The sequence below is a fragment of the Cricetulus griseus genome, chromosome 6 (genome assembly GCF_003668045.3).
Source record: "Cricetulus griseus strain 17A/GY chromosome 6, alternate assembly CriGri-PICRH-1.0, whole genome shotgun sequence".
NCBI lineage: Eukaryota > Metazoa > Chordata > Mammalia > Rodentia > Cricetidae > Cricetulus > Cricetulus griseus.
Window position 1 is genome coordinate 72,613,493 of NC_048599.1, and position 10,688 is coordinate 72,624,180.

The window sequence follows — 10,688 nt, forward strand, 5'->3', positions numbered from 1 at the left end:
CAGAATGGGTATTAAACAGCAATGGAGATGCATAACTACTCACTCAGAGAAATTTGGGTTATACACTGTATTAGTTTGCTTCGATAAAACCGTGACCAAAAGCAACGTGGGGAGGAAAGGATTTATTACATTTCACAGGTTAGAGTCCATCATCAGGTGAATTCAAGGCAGGAACTGAAGCAAAGACCACAGAGGAATACTGCTTATAGGCTTGCTCTCCATGGCTCATCTTGATTTCGTACACCACCCAGGACCATCTGCCAAGTCGTAGCACTGCCCACAGTGGGCTGGGTCCTCTGTATCAACCATTAATCAAGAAACACCTTCCAGGCCAATCTGATGGAGTCAATTCCTCAACTGAGGTTCCCCTTTCCAGGAGGCTCTAGTTTGTGTCAAGTTGACAAAACTAACCATCACACATACCTAAGTGAAATCACCAGACAATTTATCATCCATATCAGAGCACATTACAGAATGAAATGGGGTATAAAAATCATTGAAATTATATTATTTTTGAAAACTTTACTGACCAATATATCTTTATTATATAAGGAAATCTTTAAAGTTCTACTAAAAATTGTTTTCAAAAATAAATCATTTGAAAATACTTAAAAGTATCTGCCTATATTTAGATATCCAAGGACACTAAAGCAAACAAAAAGTAATCAATTTTTTTATGCTGATCATCTGAACATTTACAAATAAGATAATCAGAACAACCATCCTTGGTGGATACTCACATATTTGAACCAGGTTATTTGGATGGATCTGTCTTTAATAATAATAGTATGGCTTGAATAATTTTCTGGAAAACAATGTGTTATGTGTTGCATTTGAAAGCACATTTGGGGGCTGGAGAGATGGCTCAGAGGTTAAGAGCACTGACTGCTCTTCCAGAGGTCCTGAGTTCAATTCCCGGCAACCACATGGTGGCTCACAACCATCTGTATGAGATCTGGTGCCCTCTTCTGGTGGTCAGATATACATGGAAGCATAATGTTGTATACATAATAAATAAAATCTTTAAAAAAAAAAAAAGAAAGAAGGAAAGAAAGAAAGCACATTTGAAGCTTTGGAATTTTAGGTAGACTCTGTGTGTGTGTGTGTGTGTGTGTGTGTGTGTGTGTGTGTGTGTGTGTGTGTTGTTGATGATGATGTGTCTTGCTCAATCACTTTTCCCCTTGTTTTGTTTTTGAGAAGGATCTCACTGGGTTTAGAACCCCCTGCCTCAGCTAGATGAGTGGCAGCCAACTGTGGTAGCATTCCCACATAGTGACCCACCTGATTCCTCTACCTTGCTCTCTCCATTTCTTATTTCTCAAATGACATTCGGCAATAATATACTCAAATGTGAAAACCTCTCATGCTACTTTCTACAAAAATTTATACCACGATAAATCAAAATGAGTAGAATGAATTTAGGAATTTTTATTTACTACTTTTTAATTTCAAGCATTATTTATTTTTACTTCTATGTACATGTGTATGTATGATTGCCTGTATGCTTACCACATGCACAGAGGTGCCTAAGGAGGCCGGTAAAGAGCAGCAGATCCCCTGGCACTGGAGTTACAGGCAGTTGTGTATAACAGGACTTTCTTTGGACTGCCAGCTCCTGAACAATGACATGGAGACTTATTATTAATTTTGAAAGCTAGGCCTTAGCTTAAGCTTGTTCCCAACTACCTCTTAAAACTTAAATTAACCCATTTATATTAATCTATGTTCTGCCACATGGCTCATTACCATACATCTGACTTCCTCCATGTCTGCTGGCAAATCTCTCACCACAGGTTTATTTTCCCAGTGTTCCTATCCCTGCCCAGAAGTCCCGCCTATCCTCTCCTGTCTAGCTACTGGCTATTCAGCTCTTTACTAATCCAATCAGAAGGTGCCTGAAGCAGGAAGGACAGAGACATTCTTATGCAATGTACAAAAAGATTATCCCAACAGTTGTGAACTGTTTGATATGGGGGAAACTACTTATAAAGTCATGATTTAAGAAATAACATACAAATATAACCTGATAGCTGAGTAACCTGTTTTTTTCTTTAGTATATTTGTGTGTTTTGGTTTTCATTAGTCAGTAATGGCACTATGAAATTAATTATGCATGGCAAATATTCACTAACATAGTATATAAGCTATAAGTTCACAATTTTCATAAAATATAAAGAACAGCAGTTTCCCTGTGTGGTGGTACTCACCTTTATTCCCAGCTTTTGGGAACAGAAATAGGCTGACATCTGTGTATTTGATACCAGTATGGTCTATGTAGCAAGCTCTAGTACATCTAGAAGTACACAGTGAGACTCTTATCTAGGAAGGAAGGAAGGAAGGAAGGAAGGAAGGAAGGAAGGAAGGAAGGTAGGAAGGAAGGAAGACCCAAGTTACTTACTTGCTAGTCACTGAGTCCAGGCCCCATGTTCAATGCTCTAGTCATGACTGTTCCCCCAGATCTGGAAGCCAACATAAACTCTTTCTTTAAGCTATAAGAACAGTAATTGGTTTTGTTGTTTGTTTGTTTATGGATTGACCTTTCTCCTTCTCCCTTCATTCCTTCCACCCTCCCCTTCTCTCCCTCTCCGTTGCTGCTGTAATAAACATTGTAGGGCACTATCTGGATCCCCCTTCAAGATGTGTCCCAATTACCCTAGCTGTTGACAGTGTCTGGCAGTTCAAAGTAGACTCCATCTCCAGAAAGCTGGAGTTAGGCTAACTCCCTGGGGATGACCTTTGTCCTCTCATGGGTGGATGTCAGAGGTGAAAATTAGGGGGAGATAAGCCTTATTTCAGTGCAACCCTGCAAAGCTCACCCCAGCTACAGCACTGCCATGGACACCAAAATCCAGGCTTCGTTTCTCGCTGTGCCCATCCGTCCTCACTCACCCTCTTAAGAAGGTATTGTTCTTAAGAACTTTCTCCAAAGGAGTCCTGCAGGACAAACTCCAGTTCAGAGCCAGGTTCTTGGAAATCCTAAGACAGCTGTTGCTTCATCTAAAAACAAACAGAACAACAACAACAACAAAAGCATTACCAGGGGAGCTGGAGAGATGGCTCAGTGGTTTAAGAGCACTGATTGCTCTTCCAGAGGACCCAGGTTCAAATCTCAGCACCCACATGGCAGCTCACAACTGTCTATAACTTCAAGATCTGACACCCTCACACAGACATACATGCAGCCAAAGCACTGATGCACATAAAATAATAAAAATAAATATTATATAAAAAAGAAGCATGACCAGATCTGGGGAGATGGGTCAATGGGTAGAATGCTTGCCACACAGTGAGGACCTGAGTTCAGATCCCCATATACAAATCCAAGTTCAACCGTGTAATTTCAATTCTAGGGAGGCAGAAGCAAGAGAACCCTTGAGTCTCACTGACCTGCCAGCCAAATTGATAAGTTCTGTGTTCAGTGAGAAACTTTGTCTCCTCAAAAATACAAGAGAGCAATTGAGGAAGGCCTCAATTGAGGAAGGCCTCTGGCTTCTATACCCACATGTATGTGCACCTTCACAGATATGTACACACATTTGAGCATGTACCCATGCCAAAACCTCCATGATCAGAAACATATATTGTGGCAAACACCTAGAATTCCAGCACTAGGAAGCTGAAGCTGGATGATCACAATTTGGAAGCCAATCTGAGATTCATAGTGAGGTTCTCTCTCAATGAAAACAATAAATAAAAATGAATTAATATATAGGATTACACATAATGAAGTAAATACAGTTTCCATGGTTACTAAATGATGAGCCTCTGTGTTGAGCATGTCCAGGTGACTACACATTTTGGGCATCAATGCTCAGCTTCCTTCCCATGCTTGTAACTGAATGCCCCCTGTTTTGGAATAGTCCTTCTGTATACTGCAAAGATGTGCTGCTCTCATTGTTAACAAAAAAGCTGATTGGCTGATAGCCAGGCAGGATTTTCGGGGCAGAGAAAATGCTGGGAAGAAGAAGGGGTAGAGTCACGGAGTCATGAGAGTCTCAAGCCAGACAGGGAAGAAGCAACATCGTAAGTTCATAGACAGAAATGGGTTGATTTAAGTTATAAGAGCTAGTTGAAAACAAGTCTAGGCTATGGGCAGAGCTTTTATAATTATCAATAAGTCTCTGTGTGGTTATTTGCAAATTGGCTGGCAGGACAGAGCTGATTGGCGGTCTAGACTGAACACTCCACCTGTAGTTCCCATTTCTTTCTAGCCCGGCCCACAGCTGGGCTGGCAGATACAATACCAAAAGATGGGCAGGGACAGCCTTGCCTCTGTCTCTCACCATTACTATAAATAGCAAGAACTGTCTGTCACTAGCTACTCTGTCCGAGAGCAAGCATGTTTTCATCATCCATTGATCTGCACAGCTCTTGAAGGACAATCAGTGACTGTCTGTGCATGCTGACAGGATCTCCTATGAGAGAAGCGTCAGGCTTTCAGACCGAAACAGGTGCTAGCAGGAGAAATACATTCGTTGCACCCATATCCCATGCACCTTGAAAACCACAACAGCCCTGGCTGTTCAAAGTAGAGGTCTGGTTCAAACTACCTCAGCTTTCCATCCCACTACTGGTAAAAAATATGCCATTAAAGCATGAGACACCTGGTTCAAATTTTAGATAGGAGTCTGGGAAAACAGACAAAAACTGTGTGTACCAGGGCATGTTCACCTTGATGGACAGGCAACGGAAGGCTGCTAAAGCTATGTGCTGGAGAATATTATTTCATACCTTGTAACTATAAATGAATGCAGATTTGCCCTTCACTGATATCACTGGAGCTAACAAGGCTCAGAAGAAAACTAAATACTCAGGAAAATGTCTTGGGTATTGACAACCAAATACCATGGTTTTGATAAATAGATAAATGAATAGAGATTGCTGTCAGTCTAAGATGCATGACAACCAAGTCCTTGGTAGACGTAAACCAATGCAAACTGCCAGGGGTCACCAGCCAATTTACAGGGTTTCCTTAGTAACTGTGTGTGAACATTTCCTCTACATTAATACAGGGTGCTAGTTAATGCAAGCAGACTTGAAGGGTCTGCAAAGGGTCTGCATGCAAAACAACCACTTCAGGCAAGTTATTCTAAGCTGAACAGTTAAAGGTGTCTGCTTGACTCCCAAATATTATATATATAATTGTATTTCTTTCATACATAAATAGATTTATCTTGATCAAATCCATGCCTCCTTCTATTACTCCAATTCTTCCCAGGTCCCCACCTCCCCCTATAGCTCCCCTTATAATCTCACGCCTCTGTGTGTGTGTGTGTGTGTGTGTGTGTGTGTGTGTGTGTGTGTGTGTGTAAAACATACTGAGACAAATTATCAACCTGCCTGGGGCTCCAGCCCTGAGGAAATCTGAAATCTGATTCTCTCTCTCTCTCTCTCTCTCTCTCTCTCTCTCTCTCTCTCTCTCTCTCCCAGAAACCACCAACTGCCTACAGCTTCCCCTGAGAATGGGACTTTGTGAGTGCCCGCCACCCATGTTGGATAACAACTAGACTGATCTTGCACAGGTTGTTTGTAGGCAAGCATGGCTGCAGCAAGCTCACAAACACACTTGCCTGTCATGTCCGTCCTTCCTGACCTCTGGCTCTTACAATCTTTCCACCCCTCTTCATAGATGAGCCTTGGGGCCGGAATGTCATATTGATATCTTGTTTAGGGATGAGCACTCCACAGAATACTTTATTCTCTGCACTTTGATCACTTGTGGTCCTCTGTGTTAACCTCCATCCACTCTGAAAAAGTGCATCTCTGAGCTGTGGAGTCACAGTTATATCAGATAAAAAGTAAATGCTTCCAAGTGCCAAAGAAAACCCAAGCTCCAACAGGGAGGGCAGCCTTGCACTAAGGGTTTGAATTGGTTGTTTAAAGTCAAAGGCTTCTGTCACAGTCATAGAAATTTCTAGGCTGTGCTCCCGGGAGACTAAAGAATAAAGTCATTTCTCTGCTCTCCACTAACTCTCTGTGTGTGTTAAGAGTGCATGTGTGCTTGAAGCATGTGTAGTAAATATGTGTGCACATGTCCATATGCTTGAGTGAGCATGTGCACACAGGGTGCATGTGCACTGGAGCCAGAGGTTGACAATGGGTGTCTTCCTCTGTCACTTTTTTTTTTTTTTTTTTTTTTTGAGGCAGGGTCTCTCGATCATCCTGAAGTTGATAGATTCAGTAGGTTGGCTGTCCCATGAGCTCCAGTGATCTCCTGTCTCAGTTTCCCCAGCACTGGAATTACAGACACCTGCCACCATGCCTGGCTTTTGGTCTCCATGCTCACCCAGCAAGCACTTTACTGCCTGAGCCATTTCCTCTTCCCTCCCTAAATCTAACCCCTTGAACATAATGCCTAACTCAGGCTTCTGTGTTTATATAAGAAGTTTCCACACTTCAATTTTTTTCATAGCTGTGTGTGGGTGCACAAACTCATGTAGAGGTCATGGGAAGCTAGAATCGGTTCCCTCCTACCTCCTTGTGGGACCCAGCTATCGAGCTCAGACCGTCAGAGTTAGAGGCAAGCACGCTTACTCACTGAGCCATCTTGCTGGCCCCAACACTTTTCATCTTTATAGCAATCGTAAGCACTTTAGAACAGTGCCTGGGATCAGACACCTGGGATTTGCTGCTATTAATTTTATATTTGGAAGAATCGGGAATAGTTACAAGAGATTTCTGAAGTAGACACAGGTGAGTGGGACTCTAGCAACCATTTAGGCATGTGATCGGGGTTTTCCTACTGGTCATCAGTTTACTCAGCAAACTTCCTGAGCACCTATTCATTGTATCTGTGTAAACACTGTCGTTTAATATTGCTGACAAATCCTCAGACACACCTTATCGCTGCACTGCATCCTTTCGCAGTCTTAGCAGGATTCAGTAAGGCATATGGTAATGAAAATTTAAAGGAGAAATTAATTTTTAGATGAAATTATTTCATTCTGATGTTCCATTTCCATACAATAATTGCCCTTCAGAAATGCCAGCAGGATACAAGAAGCTGTAAAGGCGAGAAATGTGAACATTAACAGAAAAGCCAGCTCTGTTATGATGTCATTAAATAGAGCGCACACTCTCATAACCAGGAGCCAAACAGATCATAAAACAGCTGATCTCTTTCCATGAAGACCAACTGAACCTACCTTGGGGGTGAGGACTGTTTTTACCAGCTATATATATAAATGGAATGGAGACAATACTAGCTCTAAAGACTGATAAAATATAAAGTATATGACCATACAAAATAATCTTCACAAATGAACTGTGCATAAAAGTGCACTGAGATACAAACATTGCTGTACCCAAGTCTTTCTGAGCACAGTGGGTTTGTAGGATACGTGGTAACTCCGTAAATGGGAAGAATCAAAAGCTCAAGGCCAGCCTGATTATAGAGTGAGCAAGAGGCACACCTGGGTAAAAAAGTAAACACAGGGCTGAGCACACAGTTCAGTGCTAGAGTATCTGCCTAGTGTGGTTCAGATCCTAGTTTCAAGCCCTAGTACTGGGGGGGCGGATCTAGTTGTTACCCAACTGATAATTCCTTTGTTTGTTTGTTTTTGTTTTTGTTTTCCTGAGACAGGGTTTCTGTGTGTAGCTTTGGAGCCTCTCCTGGAACTCACTCTGTAGATGATGCTGGCCTCAAACTCACAGAGATCTGCCTACCTCTGCCTCCTGAGTTTTGGGAGAAAATTCCTTTTAAATTCAAAACTAAATTAAGTATTTTAGCAGGAATTATTTTAGAAGTTTGAAGTATGAGATGACATTTTCTAACGTCTATCGTCAAGCTCAGAGGGAAATTTCTTGATTCTTACATTTTAAAGAAAAAAAATAGACAGGAATTGTTATCAAAGCACTGTTTTAGTCTAGTAATGAGAAATTAATTGGTATCTGTATAAATACAATTTTAGAAGCTGTCACTGAGCTGCACTCCCAGCTAAATTAATATGTGGTGTGTGTTAGTGTGTTGCAAAAATGCATGCATGTAACAAACCAATTTTTGAGAAGCTGTCTGGCTTACTGGTCTTTTACTATTTTTTAGATTTGTTTTATTTTTATGTGTATTTTTATGAGTGTTTGGCTTGAATGTGTGTAGGTGCGTATGTGCCTGGTGTCTGCAGAGGCAGAAGAGGGTGTCAGATCCCCTGAAATTGAGCCACCATGTGGGTGCAGGAGTCAAATCCCAGTCCTCTGCAAAAGCATCAAGTGCTTTTAACCACTGGGAGCTTTCTTCATCTCCTCTAATCTTTTACTTTTAGTGGCAATTGTTTGTCAAAAACCCCGATAGATTTTAATCTCTTTTGCTTACTTGTATACTATGCTCTACTGTGTAATTGTAAATGAAAACAATTCAGGAGAAAATTTTAAACTTTTAGAGGCTGAGGATTATAATTCATTTTATATTTCAATTCCTGTGTCTGAGTAATATGAATGACTGGTAAAATTTCCAAAATTAAAATAGTTTACACATGGCTGACATTCTATGAAGGAAGTAGAATGAAGTGCAAATTCAAAGAGAAAGAGTCTTTGACCTCCTGTCCTTGCAGGTGGCAGGTGTTTCAGGGAGGGAATCTATCATAGTAAGATCATCAGAGTCTGTTGTTTCCTGAAATAGAGATCGACCTACACCCGGTGAGAAAATCCCAGATGTGGCCATAATGACCATGGGCTTCCCTATGCAAGAAGACTTAGCATGGCCTGGACATGTAAACTATTCTGCTGGCACCAGGTCACCATTATGATAACAGCGAAGGAAACAGACAACCTGACTCTCTCTGCATACAGCATCATCTCCTTCTCTTTGGAGATCGAGTTTTCCTTTCACCCTGCCAGCATGGCAGATTCCATTCAATTCTTGTTTCTATTCCTGCTTCCTACTTCTGTGGGGTGGGACAGCCTCATATCACTGTGTACTCTATATAATCGTCATTGCAATGGAGTCTGATGACACTGTGCAGAAATGACTAGTGTGAGCCTACTCCTGTGAATCGAGTCTGAATTAGAGAAGGGGTATTATAACTAGGAGCTGGATGCCACCCCCACTGGAGTCCACCACAAGCTAGGAGTCTCAGCAAGAAAAGAGGAGTAGAAGGCAGACTGTAGACAAGTGGAAGGTGAGAAAGTGGCTTTTGAGAACTTAAACCATGATGGGCAAAGGAGAGAAATGTAGCCGCAGTCAGAAGGAGGATTGGGAGCAGGGACATTCTAGATATAATCCAGTGTTCCTCTTCTCTCCAGTCATGTAAGAAACTGGTCATGGATCTGCCTGTAATGGTTTCTCAGGTGCCATAAAATAAGAGCCTGGATGTCATGAGGGGACAGCATGGACTTTAGACTGTAGAAGACATGGACTGGGGGACTTCTCCTTAGTATAGCTTCATGACTTTGGGCATGTCAATTAGCCTCAACTTTCTGATGTGAAAAAATGGGGATAAAGAGAACTGTGGCAATTGTGACAGCATGCAATCCTGAAGAAGCTCAAGCCAGACAAAACCCCAGCAGTGAAAAGGGACATGGACATGAAGTCCCACTCCTAGCTGAGGAATTATCAGTAATTGATAGCTATTGGGAGAAGGAGAGTTTGTTTTTGTTAAAGATGTGGCCCCTGTTGGACAGATTACACTGCAGTATCAGGACAGCACAAACTAGATTTGATAGGTTAAAAAAAGGACAGAAAGTTGGGTGGGTAGGGAAATGAGGTAGATCTAGGAGGAGCTGGGAGAGGGGCGATGTGATCAAAATACAACATGAAATTCTCGATTAATAACAATATTTTAAGAAAGTTGCATTATGACTGAATTATAAAACAAAATGTAGCTATGGCTGGGCATTGGTGGTGCACGTCTTTAATCCCAGCACTCGGGAGGCAGAGGCAGGCAGATCTCTGTGAGTTCGAGACCAGTCTGGTCTACAAGAGCTAGTTCCAGGACAGCCTCCAAAGCCACAGAGAAACCCTGTCTCAAAAAACCAAAAAAAAAAAAAAAAAAAAAAAAAATGTAGCTATGGTATAACCTGTGAGGAGGCCAGCAAGCAGTGCTCTGTAACACAGCAAATAGACACACTGGACCCAACATCCACACATAAACACACTGGACCCAACATCCACACACGGGCACACTGAACCCACCCTCCACACATAAACCACACATAAACACACTGGACCCACCCTCCACACACAGGCACACTAGACCCACCATCCACACACAGGCACACTGGACCCACTATCCACACATAGGCACACTGGACCCACCATCCACACATAGGCACACTGGTTCCACCATCCATTCATAGGCACACTGAACCCACCATCGATTTCTTCAAAAAGTTTCATGTACTTCTTAGTCCCATAAGATTTTTACTCTGGGCTGGAGAGATGGCTCGGAGGTTAAGAGCACTGACTGTTCTTCCAGAGGTCCTGAGTTCAATTCCCAGAAACCACATGGTGGCTCACAACCATCTGTAATGAGATCTGGTTCCCTCTTCTGGTGTGCAAGCATGTGTGCACTAATTGTATACATAATAAATAAATAAAATCTTTAAAAAAAAGATTTTTTGCTCTGGAGAACAGAAACTAGAGATGCAAGTTCATAGCAACCATCTAATAAGACTCTAATTTTATTTTTAAAAGAACCTGATATTCAGAATATTTATTGATTTCTTTTAAGGTCACAAAGCTAGTAAGTGACCTA